The sequence below is a fragment of the Peromyscus maniculatus genome, chromosome 1 (genome assembly GCF_049852395.1).
Source record: "Peromyscus maniculatus bairdii isolate BWxNUB_F1_BW_parent chromosome 1, HU_Pman_BW_mat_3.1, whole genome shotgun sequence".
Taxonomy (NCBI): domain Eukaryota; kingdom Metazoa; phylum Chordata; class Mammalia; order Rodentia; family Cricetidae; genus Peromyscus; species Peromyscus maniculatus.
The window spans coordinates 95,733,525-95,753,767 of NC_134852.1; the positions used below are offsets into that span (position 1 = coordinate 95,733,525).

A 20,243-nucleotide genomic window follows, 5' to 3' on the forward strand; every position below is an offset into this window, starting at 1 on the left:
GGCTCTCAAAGAACCTTGGTATAAAGAATCTAATGGATTCAAGGACCTAGAGGAAAGTGAGAGTCTGTTTTTTTTTTTTAATTACATTGTGATGTGAAAATAAAACACAGCCCTTGGAGTGATGGTCTGGGTGATTCTGTCCCCGAAGTCCTTGTCTCTGCCTGGGTGGCACTTCCTTCCCCTCTCCAGAAGCCAGGCTGAGAACAGACCAGCTGAGACCTTCACACCTATAGGCAAGAAGCCTTCAGCAGAAACAGCAGTGTGTTACCCAGAAATATTTAACTCAGGCTTCTGGATACAATCAGGGATATTGCTGAACATCCTTCAGTACACTACACAGAATCTACAAACTGGCCTTAAGCTCTGTTGGCTAATGGTTGCCTTAATCATGAATATGCATCTCAATACTTTCTACGCCTTGGCTGTTGTTGTAGTTCAATATGGTGTCTGGAACTATTGTAGGTACTTTCGGACATGAAGGAACCACATTAAGAACAACCCTGTTATTTACTGGGTGCGTGAACAAACCATGAGATACAACAAAACCCACTTTGAGAGTTTTATTTGGGAGGGATAGGAAAGATGGGTTAGTGAGCAGCCCTGCCAGAAATAAATGTGCAGAAGCGGGAGAGAATGGGTGGATCGACTCACTTCTAAGGATCACCTTGCACATGCGTATAGGGCCTCATGTAATCACGCCACACATGTGCAGATTACGTGGCCATGCTGCTCTCGGATTACATAGGATGTATGTAAAGCCATGGAGTGAATAAGCGTTTTGCCTGAGTGCTCACCGCACATGCACGGCCATGGGATTCCGGAAGCAGCTGGGGTGTCGGAATGATAATACCGCTAGCATTCAGTCAAGTTGAAAATGTACACGATTTACCACTAGCAATTCCACTACCAGGTATATATCTTGAAGAAAGCATTATAGAAGGGCACAGAGGCCAAGTACACAATTCTTCCCAGTCACTAATACCTAAGCCTTAAAAACACCTAACCTTCACCAACAGGCAAATGGCTGATTGAATTTTGGTAGAACTACTTTAAAAGGAATAGTCAGCATTAGATTTGAATACATTATGCATTTGGGTGTATCTTACAAATTTAACAGTAAGTAGTATGAGTTGCCAGTTCCTTCCCTGACCCATACTTACAGCCATCCTCTGCTGAGAAGCCCTTGCTATACAAACCTAGACTGGCTGTTTGCTGTGAGGCCAGCATACTTTGGACAGAGAATGGTGAACTTTATTTTACAGCCTGCAGCAAAGGAAGCTGGCTTCTGGAACTCTCAAGAAATAGATTTATATTTCTGGTAGCTCATGGCCTCAGATGTTGAGGTTGGGTCACTGTCTTCTTAGTGTTCCACTAGCATGCAGGATGGATCAGTGACTGACCCAAAGCCATACTTGGCTGAAGAAAATTAATGAAGACTTTGAGTTGGGGTTCATAGCTCTGACTCCCAGGTACACTGCCTGGGAAGGTGCTTGAGAGAGTCCAGTTAACTGTTAGCCTATGCTAACTCACCAGACCGTGAACTTACTTTTCAACAGCAAAATAAGCAGAGACCATTCAGAAAAGTCTGCCCAAGCCTCTGTGGTACTGTCCTAACAGGTGTGAGCTACCACATCTGGCTTAAATTGTACTTTTAAAATTTCTGATTAGCACATAGTAATTGTAGTAATCCATTTACAAAGGACCAGGTTACTGTTCAATACATGTAGCAAACACACAATGGTCAGATCAGGGTAACAAACAAACCCACCACCTACATACTTAGTATTTCTTTGTACTGGAAGTATTTGAAATCCTTCCTGCTGGCTAGTTTGAAATACTACTCTTCTTAGAATATGTGGAGTTGTGTCCAAATGCCCCCAGTGCCCACTAACAGTCCTCTCTGTCTCCCTTCTCCATCCCTTTCCAGATAGAACCCATCATCCTTTACCTTAGATACAGATAAGAGAAAACACTAGGTTTTTATTCTTTGTGCTTGATTTATTTCTCTAACATAACATCCTTCAGGCTCAACAGATGATTAACTTCTTATAACTTGGATTGGATGGAATCGTTGCTCAAAATAAAGTTTAAAATAATGCAAATGTGAGCATTCTGTGTCAGAAAGAGGGAGCTGGGGGTAAAGTGGGAAGTTTCTAAATGGGGAAAGAAAGGCCATACCTCACATCATTACAGGACAGGAGGCAGAGGCAGAAGGAGACGAAGTTCAAAATCATCCTCAGGTACGCAGTGACTCCAAGGCCAGCCTGGGCTACTGAGACCATGTCCAAAAAACAAAGCAGACTCAAGTGAAGTACAGTCATTGGTTTAAATGAACACAAGCCAAAATCATGCATGTATAGCCTAGATGCTGGGATTCTATTAAAGCTTTTGGAATAAAGCATATGACACACACACACACACACACACACACACACACACACACACACACACACACGCACGCACACACTGTGACTATTTTCTAGCAATACCTAGTTTACAAAGACAGACGATGGTTAGCTAAGTGTGCTGAACCCTGATGCTGCTTTACCACCATGTGCCACCCTCTTTTACTGAAAAGCTTGAAACACATGAGAAGGTGAAGGCATGTGAGAGCAAACACCAGATACCTACTTTCTAATGCTTCAAGTTGGTTTTATCATGGATCCGATGGTTTCACCTGGGTTTGATGGTTGTGCCATATGCCAGCTTTGCACCTTGCTACAGGGATCTACATTTTCTAGAAGCAGCTAAGAAAATAAACCCTGGGGGCTGGGCCAGTTCTGCATGACTCCTTCTGGAACATTCTAATTTGATTTTGTTTAGTTGATGAAAGATGACTCTTGGTCTCAGTGTCCAGCTTTTCCTGGGCATGTGGAGTCTGCTGAGAAGCTCTTGGGTGGGGAAATCCTTTTAACAGGAGCCTTCCTATGTAGCCAAGGATGACCTTGAACCTTTGGTCCTCCAGCATCTTACTGGTGAGTGCCACCACATCCTAAGTACTGGGATTATAGGCATGTGGCACCATGCATGGTTTATGCAGTGCTGGGGATTGAACCCAGGGCCTCCTGTATGCTGTAAATGAGTTACATCTCCATCCTACAGACACATCTAGAGTGGTGTTTGAGCAACTCTCTGGGCACCATTGCCTTACCTGGCTGCCATGAACAATTAGCCATCGAAGACTTCTGATAGACTTGTGTTTGCTTGAGTTCTATCTTCTCTTATGGTGGTTGGGGTCATCCCAGTGCACTGCGATGCATGGCATGGTCCTCACAACCTAAACAGCATCCTTTATTGCTGAGTGCTTAATGGCCAGGATGGAAATTTCCTTGGAAGTTGTATTATGAAAGTATCTCCTTTAGAAAGAATTAATCTGGAGACATCTAGAAGGACGGTTTCAGAGAATGGATCTGAGATGAGATTTTGTCTCTCTGAGTATTCTAAAATGTTGGGTTGGCTGAACAGATTTGATATGCCCTTCAGAACCTAGGAAGGCTTCTAATGAGGAGTCTAGACATGCCAGAAAGAAGAGCAAAGGGCTCTAGCGATAGAATCCCAATGAATATCCTTCATGGTTTAAAACAGAACCAATTTTCTCTCTTAAGAGAGATTGAGATCACATTAATATTGTCTGAGTGTCTGACCTGGATATGACTGAGGGGCTATTTTTCAATCTGACACAGTGAGTATTTGGGTTGTTTCTACCATGTCACCATCTTGCCCATTTTAAGTAAGGCTGTTAAGAGTGAGAAGAATTTTATTTACACTGAATACTAGATACTGAAAAGATATCTACAAATAGTTTTCTCCTTTTCAGGTTATCTTTTCACTTTTTTGATTGAGTCTTTGGAAAATACAAAAGATTTTAGTCTTAAGCACCTTTTAATTACTCCTTCTGATGTCATATCTAAGGTACCTTGCTTAGTGTGAGGGAATAAAGATTTTTTTCTAAGAGTTTTATAGTTTTATCACTTATATTTAAGTCCTTGGCCATTTTGAAGGAATTTTTATATAATCTATCAGGCAAGAGAATGGCTACATTCTTTGGTGTATATATACGTGTGTGTGTGTGTGTGTGTGTGTGTGTGTGTAAAATGGTTCATTTTATTGGATTTGAAAACTGCATAGAAGATTAGTAAATCTCACTCAGAAGAAGGTCTGTAAGGCTCACAGAGTCAGAGCATGAGGACCCTGATCTAACAAACAGCTTAATGCATTGATAGATTAAACATTAGACAGAGGGTCTGTGGAAAGTGGGGTCTGATTGGAGGAAGTAGGTAACTGGGGGGGGGGTATCCTTAGGGGCACTATCTTGATCTGGCCCTGGCCCTTTCCTGTCATTGTTCAACTCTGCTTCTGTGTCTACCAGGATGTGAACTTTACTACAGACTGTGCTCTGCTCAACACCCCACCAATAGACAGAGATCTCTGAAACTGTGAGCATAATGAATAACCCCCCCCTTTTTTTTATTTTGTAACTCTGGTAGTTAATACATTGTCAAGTGAACCAGATCTAGGATCATCTAGAAGACGAGACTCTGAGCACGTCTGTGAGAGATTATCTAGGATTCGTTTGATAAGGTTAGTTGAGGTGGGAAGACCCACTCTAAAAGTGGATGAAACCATTCCCTGGGCTGGACCCTGGATTCCTTGAGAGGAATCAAGCTAGCTGAGCACCGACCATCACCATCATTCCCGGCTTCCTAACTGGGATTTAATGTGACCGGATGCCCTGGAGCTCCCGCTGCCTTGACCTCTCCACCAGAGAGACTGGACCCTTGAGTTGTGGGTTGAGACAAACCCTTCAGGTTGCTTTGGTCAGGGATTTTGCTGCAGCAGTGAGGAAAGTAACTAATTTCGTAACAGAAACAAGAGTCTAACACCATCTCCAATTATCCTGGCATCATTTGTTGGAAGACTATTCTTTCCTCCTTGAATTGCCTTGGTACTCTTGCCAAAAGCTGGCTGGCTAGAACCATGAGGGACTATTTTGGGATTCAGTTTTGTTCTGTGGATCTATATATGTATCCCTAGGCCAGCATCACTTTGCCTTATTATATCTGTAGTAAAATTTAAAGTCAGAAAGGGCTAAGTTCCAAGTATTCAGAAACACAATTTTATTTTACTTGGCATCTTGCTGGCTTATTTGTTAATAGCTTTTTCCCTCATCTAATAGTTGTTTCTGGGGATTCTTTAAGATTTTTCCATGTGAAAGAATTTATCACTTACAAATGGAGAGGTTTTTTCCCCCCTTTCCCTACAGGATGCCTTTCATTTCTTCTGTCAGTTTCTCCTGCCTAGACTTCTCAATCTAATGATGAATTTAAGTGCTAAAAACATCTTTGTCCCCATATTAAAGTGGCAAAAACATGTCTTTGTTCCCTGATACTAAAGGGAGTTTTTCCTTTCGTGTTAAATAGAATATCGACGGGTATTTCTCATAGCTGTCCTTCATCAATTTGAAGAACTTGACTTCTGCCCCCAGTTTGTTAATCGTTTATTTTTGCCAAACAACGTTTTAGTTTTCATCAACTGAAATGATCTTATGAGAGTTCCCCCTCCATCTTAGTAGTACGGTTTATTTATTACATTAATGTATTTAATGATTAGTAATTTAATTTAGTAATCAGTATTGCATTCCTGTGATAAATTTAACTTGATTCTATTTCATACGTTGTGAGATGTAGTTTGTTAGTGCTTTGTGAAGGGGCTCAGAGAAGTGGGCAAGGACCCCATGACAGCTAGATGTAGGGAACAGAACTGGGCCTCAAAGGCCCAGGCAAAGAGCCATTTGTACTTTTGACTTTTGCTACCCAATGTCACCCAGATCCTTGGTTGGACACATCACAGACTCAATGCTCTGTTTCTGTGATGTCCACCCATAGTTAGAGAGGATCGGGGAATTAAAGGATGGTGAGCTCTCCACACTCCAAGAGCCTGGGCTCTCTCATTCAGCAATTGAAGGCTGAGTGTCCCTGTCTTCTAGCCAGAGGCTTCTGAGAACATTGCCATGAGTGTTAGTTTGCTGGGCCCTGATGTAGGAGGGCTGGGGTGCACTCCATTCCTGTCATCCTCCTGCTCTGGGAGTCTCCGTCACACCTTCCATATTTCCACATCTTCCATTTGCCCCTGAAGATCTGAGTCCCTGGTATGGGAGACCACATCCGTTGCGCACAGAGCAAGTGGTGACAGCCATGACTTAGGAAAGTCACACTCTGGAAATAGATGTTTTAGTCTGTGACGCATTTAGGGACTTTTCTCTTTGTCACGGGGATCTTCAAGTTGATTCCTTTATTGCAACATTTGTTTAATGCTGGATATAGTTTCCTAACACTTGGAAAAGATTAAAAAACCCACAGAACATATATGGTGTGTGACCACTCTGAGATGCATTGTAGGGAAGTGATTTTTGTCAGCTAATTCAGTTAGCCCTCAGCCAAATTCATGATCCTTTCACCTTTTGAAGGGAAGGCATTTACAATAGGAGGTAGAGAATCATTTTGGTACTTTGAGGCTCTCCCAGGCATAGTCTTTCCTTATGGCTTCCGTAGGCGAGCAATGATAGGTGAAATAGGCCTTTCTGAGAAGAAGGTCCCTGGATATGTCCTTGTCAGATGGACTCAGTCAGTGTGAAAGCAGAAACAGATGTCCATGCCTAGAAGCTTTTTGATGCCAGCTCTTCCGATGGTAATGAGTGGGCCTAGGCTGCAAAACACCAGCCCCAGGCTTTGTGGATATCTGTGGGCATATGGGTAAATTAGAAGTCAAAGTAAAGAAAGAGGAAGGAAGGACAGATTGTGCTAAGGGGTACAGTTCAGGATGGCCCAACCCCCCCTCCACCATATAAACTCTTCATCCAGCTTCTGCATTGCTGATGGGTTCGGTCCCAATTCTGGTCTTCCAAAGGGCTCTGCCCTTTATCCCTTCTTTACGTGGCAGCATAGCTTCTGTGAGACTCTGCTTTCATCTAGAGTCTCCAGGGCACTGGCCCAGCAGTGCTCTGTAAGCTCCCAGGAGTTTTGTGACATCATTCCTGACAGCAAAGTTCCAAGGAGCTCAGCCTGGCAACAAGGCGTCCATGGCAACTGCTGAGGCAACAGTGGGGTGAGAGTGTTGAGCCTCTCCCTGTCCTCCTGGGTTCCCAGAGAGAGGTGAGTACATACAGAGAATGGACAAAGATTTCAACAGGCTGTGCTTTCCCCAGACCTCTGTCTGCCTCTGTGTGTACTTGTCCTCCATAGCACTGGTCACACAAGCATCCATCTGAGATCTCTGGGATGACTAGTCTTCACCCAAACTGTTCCCTCTGCCAGAAGTCTGTCTCCTCCCTTGGATACACATGATGGCATGGTGCAGCCTGCTCAGGCTTCTGTCTTGGAAATGGCTCCTGGTAGGTCTGGGGCCCATGAGTGGCATTTCCTGCCTCTCTTCTTCAACTCTCTGACCGAAGGGACCCTGTCCCTTCATGGGTTAAACAAAGCAACCCTTAAAACACTGGCTGCTGCAGAGATTCTCGATAGGACTTCTTCCTGTCATGAGCCCTGGAGGTCACACCTGTTGAAGATGCCCAAGCTGGTGGCATCCCTGCTCTGTATGTCATAACCTTTGTTGAACCTGTCAGAGCAGCCTTGGGGTCAAGAGGAGGCCATTTTACAAATATCTCTTTCCTGAATGCAACTCAAAGCTAAGATGGGCTTTATCTCATGCCGTAATTACGTCAAGTAGGGCAGGTGTGACATCAAGAGCTACTTCGCGTTCTCTTGAGTCGAGGCTCCTCAGAAGACCCAGCTTTATCAACCAGTCCTGCGGATTGTGGTGGTTTGTTTGGTATGTCACCCATGGCTGAGCCCAGGCACTGTTTCAGGACCCCTGAATGGCAGGGAGCATGACCTCCACTGTCAACTTTTCTGCGAGTTTAGTAAGACCACGAAGGAAAGCCTGTTGACCTCCTCTTGGACTGGACTCAGCTTTTGGTCTAGACGGCCACTGCAAGTTAAGAATTGGAAAATTGTGAAAGCTTTGGACAAAGGGTTTTGAGACAGTTGGCATTAATTGGGTTGAGGGGTGTATAATTGATTAGCAAAGTGCACTTCAGTGTGTAGGTGGGGTTTTTTTTTTTCAAAGAGAATTAAAATTTTGGGGGAGACCTGTCCTGAATGTGGGCAGCAACATCCATAGGCTGAGGGCTGGATGGGATAAAAAGGGTGTGTGTGGGGGGGAGCAGAAAGCCAGCAACCACAGTCACCTGCTCTGCTTTCTGGAGGCCATGTGAGCGACTCTGTTTACCACACACAATCTTTTTTGATGTGTTTTGCTCAACTGTTTGTTTCTCCTCTTGATCTGCTTATTATTGACTGCCAACAGTGGTTGTTTTTACAAAGTTGTTTACAGAAATGACTTTAGGTCTAAGTGGTTCTTATCTTGTCCAGATCGGATGTTATGTTTCTGCCAGTTCTCCAGGGCTCATCAACCCAGACTCCCCGCAGATCCGGTATGAGAATTGGAGTGGGTGAGCTGGGCTGAGCTCAGGTCAAAGGAAGTCTGTTTGCTTCCAGAGCTCACATATACTTAACATGCACCTCAAGGTCTCAGCCTCAAACAGATTTCTCATGGAGCCTACTCTTGCCTGCATGATGGTCCAGTCATTTTCCTCCATCTTCTTACCAGTTTCCAGCCTCCAGTCCATGTTCTTTTTTTATTCTTTTAGCATTTTTGCCCAGGAGGACTATTGATTAAAGTTTCCTAGCTCCCCATTTCCAGAGCCTTAGCTGTGCCTTTTTCAGAATTGTCTTCTTCTATCTTATCCATGTAGTGTAGCAGGAAAAATCTCTACACAGAGCTCAGCCTGACATGTTGCCAAAGCTCTGCTTTCTAAATTCTCTATAATGAGTATATTGTCGAAATTCAATAAAGAGTCATTCATAAAGATGAAAATATGATTACAAGAAGCTCTCTCTTAATTCCTAGGATCAATGCTAAAAGAAATTTTTCATAAGAACGGTGAAGGGATTGTAATCCATCTACATTATGTGGAACATGTATTCATAGCACATAGTGCCTTATGTGCATCAATGTATTTATCTTCCAAAACCTTGTACGGTAGACAGTTATTTAATGCACTTCACAATGAGGAGACGGAGCAACACAGTTAGTAGTGACAGGTCGAATTCAGATCGGGCAATCTGATTTCAAGGCCCAAACTCCCAGTGTCCCCATCCCTTGTCACAGGTACAAAAGTCATTCAAATTCAAAAGAAGCCTCTTTGAGTTTCGAAGTGTTCAGACTAGTATGTATTGTATGTTGAACATACGCCCCCTTGTAGCACCAACCCTCCTTTTTCTGACCCTTCCCGTTCATCCTCCTTGTTCCTTAAAGAGCTTAGCTCTGTTTTCCTTTTTTTTTTTTTTTTTTTTTTTTTTTTTTGGTTTTTTGAGACAGGGTTTCTCTGTGTAGTTTTGGTGCCTGTCCTGGATCTTGCTCTGTAGCCCAGGCTGGCCTCGAACTCAGAGAGATCCGCCTGGCTCTGCCTCTCGAGTGCTGGCATTAAAGGCCTGCACCACCACCGCCCGCCTTAGCTCTATTTTCATATTGTATGTGCATGCATGCTTTTGTGTCTCTCTACTATATTCCTCTTTGAGACTGACTTAAATCACTTACTACAATGATCTCTAGTTGTAGCTGTTTCTTTGAAAACAACATGATTTTGTGCTTTTTTTTTTTTTTATGGATTAAAGAATACCTCTGTTTCCCCGTAGACAGGCAAAGAGACAGATAGCTCTCACATTTCTCCATGTTTGAGCCTCGCCGAATTGAAAGGAAACCAGCTGCTTGTGGCTCGGATAAATGCTCCTTCAAGGCCCCAAGGTGGTGCTAGTGGAAGGCCGTAGCGTTTTCAGGATGTGAGGCCCAGCGCCCCCTGCTGGTGCAAGTGTGTTATGATACGTTCGTTCTCTTCAGAAAATGGACTTGGGGTAGTTTAGTGAAAAAGTTAAGGGTGCTTTTCCTGAGCATCCTGCCCACACTGCGGTAAAATATTCACCCAAAAGAAACGGAAGCACACGCCTGTTACACAGAGCTGTGTTCTGCTTCTGTGTGTGGGTCGTCCAAAGCCAGCACAACACAGGGGCTCAAGGGGAGTGATGAGCAAGGTTTGCGCATTCATAGTGTAAATAATGACTCAGCAGCGAGCAAGGAGCAAATCTAGGACATATACAATAACATGGCTGCCTCTCCCAGTGAGCGTGCTGGGGGAGAGGCGCCTGGCAACAAAGAGCTGTATTAAATGATTCCGTTTACAGGAAACGAGAAAGAAAGCCACAGTGGTAGGAAGCAGATTGTGCCTGCGGGCGGGGGGGGGGTGGGGGGAGCTCAGGTGGGACAGGGGAAGGTGGACACAAAGGGCTTAGAAACTCGTAATGTGGTGCCGCTAGAGCAGAACTGCACACTTGCGGATTAAGAAGCACTGGCTGCCTAAACATGAGGGGCTGGGTTTGAACCCGGGACACGCATGAAAGCCAGATGTGGTAGTGTGCCTCTGCAATCCTACTCCTCCTACTTCGAGTTGGGCCGAGAGAGGGGAACTCGTGGGCCAGCTAGTCGGAAGTGACAAGGAACCCGGACTCAAACGAGGTGGAAGACAAGGACTGCTATCTGAGCTTGTCCCCCAGCCTCCACACGCGACCATGGCACGCTTGTGCCCACACTCATGCACGCGCACACTGAGGAATAAACGGCGAGTGTGAGCATTGGACAGAAGGAACTGGACACTTACCTTATTATTACCAAGAAAATATGCCTTTAAGAAAAATCTCATGGCCAGGAAAATGACTCCGTGGGTAATCTCACAGCATGAGGGCTTGAGTTGAGATCTATAGCACCCACATAAAAATGCCAGACAAGGACAAGTACATCTGTAATCCCAGCTCTGGATGGATGGAGACAGATGGGTTTCTAGAACTAACTGGCCACTTGGCCAGTACCAGGTGCAGTGAGATATTGTCTCAAAAGATAGGACGGAGAGCAGTAAAATGAAGACACCTTGTAACTTTTAGCCTCCATGCACGTTCACACTCACATTCACGCACATATGTGGACACACAAATATACCACACACACAAAGAAAATCTCTAACATGCCTTTTTAGCTTACAACTATTTAATCCGAAATAGATCTGTCATTCTTGTGCTTATTCAATGTCTATACTGCAAGCCTAATTACGCAAATAAATATTCTCCTGAAATGATTTGAAGCGGCATAATTGGTTCCCTGAACAAAGACTGCTTTTTTGAAGATTAAGTATCTCTCACCATATGTTTCACGAGTCTCCTAATTTCCCTTCAAGTATTACAAAACCCATCCCAAATAGGAATATTCCCTGCTTATACGAACACAAATTTTCTCTCTGCTTAGTTTTTCTATGCAGCTTCTAAATAAAATTCCACCCTGGTCTCTGCGAACTTTAGCTAGCAAACAGAGAGAAGTTTGCACAGCTAAATAAATTTATAAATGCATAATTAATGAATGTCCTTTCTGTCTTAGTTTTGTGTTTGAATAGACATTTAATTCCCAAGAAAAGACTGATGTAAGTGTAATCTCTCAAGTCCTTGGGGCTTGGTAAAGCCCCACATTTCCATGTCTGTTGCGAAGCAGAGTTTTTATTTTGATGTGGTTTGCAAAAAGGACTAAAGCTTTTTTTTTTTTTAAATGAAAATATAATAAGTCAATGAATTGGCTTTAAAAAGAACATCAAACAACCTCTGCATAGTGAATGGAGGGGGAGCCAGCTCTGGGCTTTTTCCTCACTAAGCCCTGAGTGGTTTAATCAGATTATAAAGACCCATGTGTAGCAGATGAGCTGCACCCTGCTGAGCACTTGTGCATCTGAAAGTTAATTTCTTCTTGAACTGATGTGGTTTGGAAACTAGGGACTTTTAATTGAATGGTTCCCACACGCAGCCTGTGGGTGGATATTGGTTATTAAAGGTGTGTTCATTAATACACAATGAAAAAATATTAGTTGTTCATATTTATCCCTCAACTTTCCATAAGAATAAACAGATTCAATTCAAGTTTAAAAGTAGAAAAAGAAAGAAAGAAACCAGAGCATGAATGTCTACTTTACGACAAAGTTGCCATTGCCCTTTCAGAATGAAATACATGCATTGACAGTGCTCTCCTTTCTGCCAGCTGACAGTTCTCAAAGATGGCCACCACTGCTTCCTACCTGCGAGCATTCACTTCCTCACTAAACCAACTCCACAGCGAGGCTCGGACGTCGTGCCTGGCTTGCAAAGGCTGCAGCACAGCACTGTGATGCCACTTTCAATGTGACTTCCCTCTCTCGAAGCTGGCTCTGCCCCCGGTTCCCACTGCTCTGATGAAGCCAGCAGCTGGCCTTGAGCTGCACTATAGAGAGGCCCAGCTGGCAGGACCTAGAGGTAGCCTGTTGTCAATAGCTAGTCCCCACCAACAGCCATATGAGCTGGGGAGCAGAGTCTCCTAGTCAGCCTCAAGGTGACTGACACCCCAGCCATTGGCTGGATGGCGGCTTGAGAACTCTGAAACACAAGTGCTCTGGGCCTGCAATAAAGCGGTGAGCTCATTCATGGTTTTGCTCAGAGCCTCAGTGTACTTTTGCAGTATGGCAGTAGTCGTCATGTATAGTCTGGACTGTTTCTGGTGCAGCTCACCACTTAATGCAAGTGGGCCTAGGGAGACATCTTTGAACAAGATCAGAAACTGCAAGAAAAGAATACATTTGCTGAACGTAGAGTCATCCCTCAGAACCCACTGGGAATAATTTTAGTGGTCACACACGCATGCACGCACACACCAAAATCTGAAAAATGTTCAAGCTCCCCATACAAAATGGTGCATAGAGCTTGCCTGCATCTTCCATGTGTGTTATCTCTAATTATGATTGTAAATGTGCTGTGAAGGCTGTTTATATAGTTGTCATGTTGTGTTAAGAAGTAAGAGAAATACGTTTTACATTAGAAGTACAGACTTTTAAAAACTATTTTCACGTGCAGTTGCTTGAATCCACAGACATGGAAACTGCAGGCATAGAGCTAAGTGTACCGTGCCTTGATGTCACACGGAACAGACATCAAATCCAAAGCAGCTGGTTATTATTTCAAGTTTCACAGAGAAATCATAAACACAATGGATAAATAAGAGGTTAGGAAAGTTCAATGCCTGTGGCACTCACCAGGGTCTGTCGTGTTCAACCCCATTTAAAGAGAGAAGATAAGCAACAGCAGAAAATCTAAGTCAAAAACAATTACTAAGTCTGTGAATGCCAAAAGACTTACAAAATAAATGTTGTCCTCTTAAGGCTGGCCAACTGACAAAGGTAAAATGAGTCTCAAATCCTGCTCCAGCTAGTGTCATCAGTAGGGACGAGAATCACTTCAGACCATTAGAAAACAGCCCGGCAGCCTGTTTTCAAACTAAAACATAAAAACCTTACATTCAATCTTGCAATCTTATGCCTGAGATTTTACCTACAATGAAAATGCACCAGCATGTGAAATCTCAGGCATAAAAACTGCACAAAGAAAAATGCTAGGAAAGACAACAGTAACTTCATGAAACTAATTTTAGAGATGCTTCCTAATTTGCCTCATACTGTATTGTATTTTTTTCTCTCTCAACAAATATGTTATTTATATAATCAACAGGGGAAAAAACCAAAATATATTTTTACTGTGGAAATAACTCATTCGTCATCTTTATAGGCAGGCTTTATCTATTAAATTTCTGTACAAAGTTTCATTAGGGAGAGAGTTCTGCTATAAAACGAAAACAAAAACAAAAAGCCACAAGCCCAAAACAAAGTATCTGCAGAACACTCAAGGGACCCTTGACTCAATGCCATCCTTGTCTCTAAGCCCATGGGATTCCAGAGCAGAGATTGCTGTCTCTGTAGCAGGTGAGGAGGGAGGTGATATTTATAAAGGTAAATAATAGGCAAAATCCTTGTGGAATTAAACCATACTATAAGTTACAATGTACAGGGCAGTAAAAACCTGATAGACACAGGCTGTGTCCAGGTCAGATTATTGTATTGGGCTCAGACAATGCTTCTTTTTCTTTTTTCTTTTTTTATTTAAAAGTTTTTTAAATTTTACATACCAACCACAGCTCCCCTCCTCTCTTCCTCCCACTCCCCTCCCCCTGTGCCCCTCCCCCCCCCAATCCACTCTTCAGAGAGGTTAAGGCCTCCTATGGGGAGTCAACAAAGTCTGGCATATCAAGTTGAGGTAGGACCAAGGCCCTCCCCCCTGCATCGAGGCTGAGCAAGGTATCCCTCCATAGGGAATGGGCTCCAAAAAGTCAGTTCATGCGCTAGGGATAAATCCCAGTCCCACTACCAGGGGACCCACAAATTGCCCAAGCCACACAACTGCCACCCACATTCAGGAGGGCCTAGTTTGGACCTATGCAGGTTCCTCAGGTGTCAGTCCAGAGTCAGTGAGCTCCCACTAGCTGGGGTCAGCTGTCTCTGTGGGTTTCCCCATCATGATCTTGACCCGCTCCCCTTGCTCATACAATCCCTCCTCCCTCTCTTTGATTGAACTTAGGGGGCTCCGCCCAGTGCTTAGCTGTGGATCTGTGCATCTGCTTCTATCAGTTACTGGATGAAGGTTCTATGATGAAAATTAGGGTAGTCACCAATCTAGTTACAGGAGGCCTGTTCAGGCACCCTCTCCACTATTGCTAGGAGTCTTAGCTGGGGCCATCCTTGTGGATTCCTGGGAATTTCCCTGGCACCAGGTTTCTCCCTAACCCTATAATGGCCCCCTCTATCAAGATATCTCTTTCATTGCTCTCCCTCTCTGTCCCTCCCCTAACTTAACCATCCTGTTCAGTCATGTTCTTATCCCCTTTTCCCTTCCCCCCTCCTTCCCCCAACTCCCAGTTTACTCAGGTAGTGTTTCTAAAACTGTATTTCAAATCCATTCTGAGAGTGGTTGGATACTCCAGTAAGTCATGCCACTATCTCAATGCCCCACCATGCTTATCCAAATAACCATAATTAACTCAGTGGATAACACTAACAAAAATGGTAAGAGGGCTCCTTATGGAAAAAAAGTAGTTTGGAGGGGGGATTATACATAAGAGGGTAGCGTGTGAATATGATCTATCTATCTATCTATCTATCTATCTATCTATCTATCTATACATATATATATATATATATATATATATATATATATATATATATATATAAACTTTCAAAGAACAAGTTTTAAAATGAATTTTATTAGCAGAATGTAGAGATTTCACATTTCTAGGAATGTTGGGTATCAATGTTCGCATGATTTGTTATCATTTTGTTTGTTGCAGAATATAAAGTCTTTTCAAACAACTGACTCACTTTCTTGTTACAAAACCAGCTAGTTAAACCCACAGTGTCTGGCTGCCCCCACTCTGACATAACTTCGGGTTTCTGTTGCCATATTTCCCATTTTGTGTTGGATCTTTATCATGACATCTTCCTGGCATCTGCCTGGCACTTGCCTTCCTTCTAAATGGCTCCTTTAATTACTGTAGCACAAGGACAGGGACCGTCCGGGATGACCCCAGACTGCCTCTGATGGCCCTGACAATAAGTAGGCCTAGGACCTGCCAGATGCTATACCCAGGACAGATGATTTCAACTACTCAGGCTATCCAAGATTTCCAGATTCTAGAGGCCCCATTCGCAAGTACCTGGAGCTCTACAGTCAAGGCTCAACCCCAAAGTCACAGGTTAAAATGTAGCTCCCCAAGGTCACAATATGTACAGTGGGATGTGGTATGGCAGGGCCGTCAGGACTGAGATTAGTGTCCTCAGTAAGGCAGTCTCAGTAAGGCTGCCCCACTCTCCACCTCGTGGAGTGACAGAGAAAATATTGACCTTTAAATGAAAAACTGAGTTCTGCCAACTTGAAGAGAAAAAAAAAGTGACTAAATCTCCAACCAAAGTGTAAACCATAAGATACAGATTTACAGTTTGGGGCTCATGGTGACATGGTAGTCTCTGGTGCATCCATGACATAAAAGAAACTGTGTGGGGTTCCACTGAGTTAGGAATAAGTTACAGAACCTGCTTTGAAAGAAAGTTCATTGGCCTTTGCAATTTCTTACAAGAGCTGGCAAGTTCTGATTGTGGCTGTCACTAGTTGCTAGGTAGGATTTATAGTCTTGGCATTATGATTAGGATTGGACTAGGTTAGGTTTTTTGTTTTTTAATTGTTTTTTGTTTGTTGTTGGTTTTGTTTTGTTTTTTTGTTTGTTTTTTTTTTTGTTTTGTTTTGTTTTTGAGACAGAGTTTCTCTGTGTAGCTTTGGAGACTATCCTGGAACTCTCTCTGTAGACCAGGCTGGTCTCGAACTCATAGAGATCCGCCTGCCTCTGCCTCCCGAGTGCTGGAATTAAAGGTGTGCACCACCACCGCTGGGCTGTTTGTTTTTAAGGTGTACACAGCCTGAGCGCCTTTTTCTATGGCCCCTCAACTCTAATTTACTAGATATGACATAAGTGACTCCATATTGAGTAACTTTCGCTGCTGTCAGCAGATGCCAAACTACTGGTGCTTTGACTGAAGACTTCTGGCCTCCAGCACTATGAGCAGTTAATTTCTTCCTAAGTCTCCCCACTTGCTGGCCCAACACTACATGCCTTGTTTGCCCACACCCAACTCAGGAGGCCAGAGGGGTGTGATGATCACAGATCTCTGCTGCACTCCCGTCTGCAGGAGCCTTAGGAGGGGAAAGAACACCCACCTCTTCTCTCCTTGACTAGAAATTCCTCCGATGCAGGGCCAGGAGATGGTTCAGCAGGTAAAAATGCTTGACACAAAGTCTGATGCTCTGACTTTAGCCCCTGGGACCCACATGTGTAAGGCGAGAACTGCAAGCAGTCCTCTGACCTCCACACACGCACCTTGGCATTCGCACACACGCTAAACAAACAAGCAAACATTACAATGTTCCCCCTACTGGGGCTGGAGAGTTGGCTTAGTAATTAAGCACACTGACTGTTCTTCCAGATGACTGGGGTTCAATTCCCAGCAACCACATAGTAGCTCACCACCATCCAATTCCAGTGCCAGAGAATCCAATACCCTTTTCAGAGTGGGCACCGCATATATGTGGTACTCATATACATGCAGGCAAAACACCATTTTAAATTTTTTCTAGTGATTTTTTTTTCTCCTATCCAAAGAAAAACTGGCTCCTGAGCCTCCCCTCGTGGAGGAATTCATCAAGGGCTGGCTGAAGAGAAGTCTGCACTGGTCTCCCAATCCCTCTGCCTGTCAATGTGGACTTGTACTGTTTTCAGGATTCTTCTCCTGCATGTAATCTGTTCCTGTTTCCCACACTGACTTGTGCTGATGGCCACAGACGTGACAATGTGATTCTAGAACATTCTCAGCCTTTTGGTCAATGTGAGCCCTACCTGATCACATCGGAGGAGAGAACTGGCCTCTTTGCTATGATGTCTATGTCTATCACTGAACTATAAAGAAGAAGGAATGAGGTTGAAAAAGACTCTTACATGACTTACAGGGAAATCTGCCTTTGAGGCTGAGAGCTTCCTGGAACATGCTCACACTCACCCCAGCATTCTCTGGTCGCTGATGCCTTCCCATGCCACCCTAACAGTGCCTGAGGCTACTTGAGACTGGAGCTGTTTAATCCTGTGTAAGTTTTGGCACCACTATCAGGCATCTTCGGGCTGTGCTTTTAACATCTGGCTGGCAAGAAAACGAGAGCCGGTTCACAGGCACACTTCTGCTAATCCTCTGTGGCATCTATGTGTATCCATAACAGATGTTTAAGATCAGACTGGAGTGGGCAAAGGCCATCGTGGTGCACTGAGGGACAGATACCTTTTGGGTTGCTCAGAGAGTTCTAAGGGAAGGTTCTTGTGAAGCCTGATCTCGTGAGATATATATGAGAGCATCTGAAATGAACATCAGGCTGGGAGAATGAAACATGGACAAATCCTGAGGGCTGAGCACCTACAAAAAGGTGGAGAGAAAGAAATAGCTCCCAACTCTGTTCTGAGGTAGAGGGGAAGACCAGGGACAGAAAGTCTACCAAGGACTCACCTACCCTTTTCATTGGTAACGGGTTCTGAGGGCCCCTCATCCACCCTCAACAAATGAGGAACAGATTCTGAGGACCTATCACCCACCCCACAAATGGCAACAGATTCTGGCAACACAGGACATGCTGAAGATTCTAGCCTCCAGCTCATCATTTCTCAACCATCCCTGAAGACCAGTGCTTAATGGCCAGCAAAATAATTAATGATCTTATTGGACTTGGTGAGTTGTAACATCCCTCTTGTCCTTTGAGCCTTATAGGAGCTATTTGTTTTAGAGCAAAGATATTAAATTCATGCTTGGGAGTATTAAAAGGAGAAGACAAACGGCCTTGGAGGAAATAAACGACTTCTCAAGGAACATTTTTCTTGAGCTGTTCCAACATCTCATCGTCTATAAAACGCTTTGTGGTTTGAATTTTTTGTTGGTCTGGTTTTTCTTGCTTTCTTTTTAATCTTTGAACTGAATGTCTTGCCAGTTTATAAACCACATATTTCCCAGTGTTGTCTGGACCTGGCAGAGCTGGCCACTGTCCACTTTGGGTCCATTTCTTCTCTCACACAGCTTCCACCTTCATGAAATGAGGCAAAGGATGTAATGATGTCCTCAGCCTTTTTAGCTCTGCAATTTAAGGATTCTGGGATTTTTCCATCTCTCAGCTTTGTGCCTCTATGTTACTGACCAAAGAATTAGAGACTTCAGTATAAGCTATAAGTAGAAATAAATTAGAAATTAGATTAGATTTAATTGGAAATTAAAGGATAAGCTTTTCTGAAGTGTGGGTTTCCATAGCACCCAGCTGGAGTGGACCATTTAGATCCATTTAAACGATACACATCTGTTCCAAGTTCTTCCTTGATTTAATTAAAAAATGAATGCCACAGACTGCGTTCGTTAGGCAGTCCATATCGCGTGCATATTAAGGTGCTGTGGAGCTTTCAGCTTTATTTAATAACGCTAGAAATGGATGATGAAATTACACTTAATATTTCAGTTGGTAGTGGAGGAAGTGAGATCAGGCAAGCTTACTTTAAATTAAAAGTAAAATTGAAGGCCATGAATCACTCTCAGTGCAGACACAAAGCATTTCCCTCACATTTTCCATTTCACAACTCAAGTGCTTTTCAAGTTATGACTTTCTGATATGGAAATCCCTCATCTAAAGGATAAAGGGCTGCTCAAGCCAAAAGGATTGCAGTCCTTTCACCTGGCACTCTTTGTCACCGCACGCCTGGAGAGCGAACTCTCTAGTCACCGGGTTGGTGATTGAAGGAGCTTCTTTCAAAGAGAAGTCCAGAGCTCTGTGCACTCTGGGGACATTGGGAGTGTCCCCACAGACAAGCCCATGTGTTCCTCTCTGGAAGGGCTCAAGTAGCATTTCCATAGCTCGTATTTCCAGCCTTAGTTTGAGCCCCACGCGTGTGTTGATTCATTAGTAACATTCCGGACATGTTTCCTGCTGGTTACCAAGAACACTGAGGTGAGGAACAGTTCTATTCCAGGAGGAGGAAGTAAACTGAGTGTTTCTCACTGCCCCAAAGTGCTTCTCTTCCTTTCTGTCACCAATCTTCTTTACTCTCAGAGTCACCAGGGGTCTTGCAGAACATTTTGGCCCCTACCTAGTTGTCCCGAGACTGTCAAGACATCTTTGTATTCACAGTACCCAGGTGAGGACCTGGCAAATGGCAAATGCTTCTGAATGAAAGAAATACCAAGTATTTCACAAAATAATGCTGCTGTGCTCCAAATTGGTTTAGAAGGATTGTTTTTGAAAGGACACAGAGTTGGGTCAGTGGAAGAATGGTGTGAATTGGGGAAGAATTGGGGAGCGGGGGAGGGATGAATACAATCAAAACCCATTGTATAAAAGTCTCAAAGAATAAAAAAATTAAAGTGAAAAAATAATACTGAGCTCATAGAGACATCTCAACAATTATTCGCTGGTCATCCATTCAATAGAAGACTTCAGGGCTGGCCTTGTAGGTCTGTGTTAGAGCTCTTTGCTTAGCACACATCTTGGGAGATTTGCTGACCAACCAATCTAGCTGAAATGGTGAGTACCAGGTTCAGTGAGAGATCCTTTCTCAAAAAAATTAGGTGAAGAGCAATAGAGGAAGATATTTTCTGAAGTCATCTTCTGGCC

The 20,243-nt window shown here is 43.7% G+C and overlaps 2 long non-coding RNA genes across 2 annotated transcripts; one reads left to right on the forward strand and one right to left on the reverse strand.

The window, feature by feature from the left end:
• Positions 1–6,290: 6,290 nt before the first annotated feature.
• LOC143267635 (uncharacterized) lies at positions 6,291–12,074 on the reverse strand. The gene is made up of 2 exons (XR_013042970.1): positions 6,841–12,074; positions 6,291–6,738 (listed from the first exon to the last, which is right to left on the reverse strand). It is a non-coding gene; the product is annotated as an uncharacterized LOC143267635 (long non-coding RNA).
• LOC143267634 (uncharacterized) lies at positions 7,012–18,517 on the forward strand. Its single transcript, XR_013042969.1, has 2 exons — positions 7,012–7,151; positions 17,215–18,517. It is a non-coding gene; the product is annotated as an uncharacterized LOC143267634 (long non-coding RNA).
• The last annotated feature ends 1,726 nt before the right edge of the window (positions 18,518–20,243 follow it).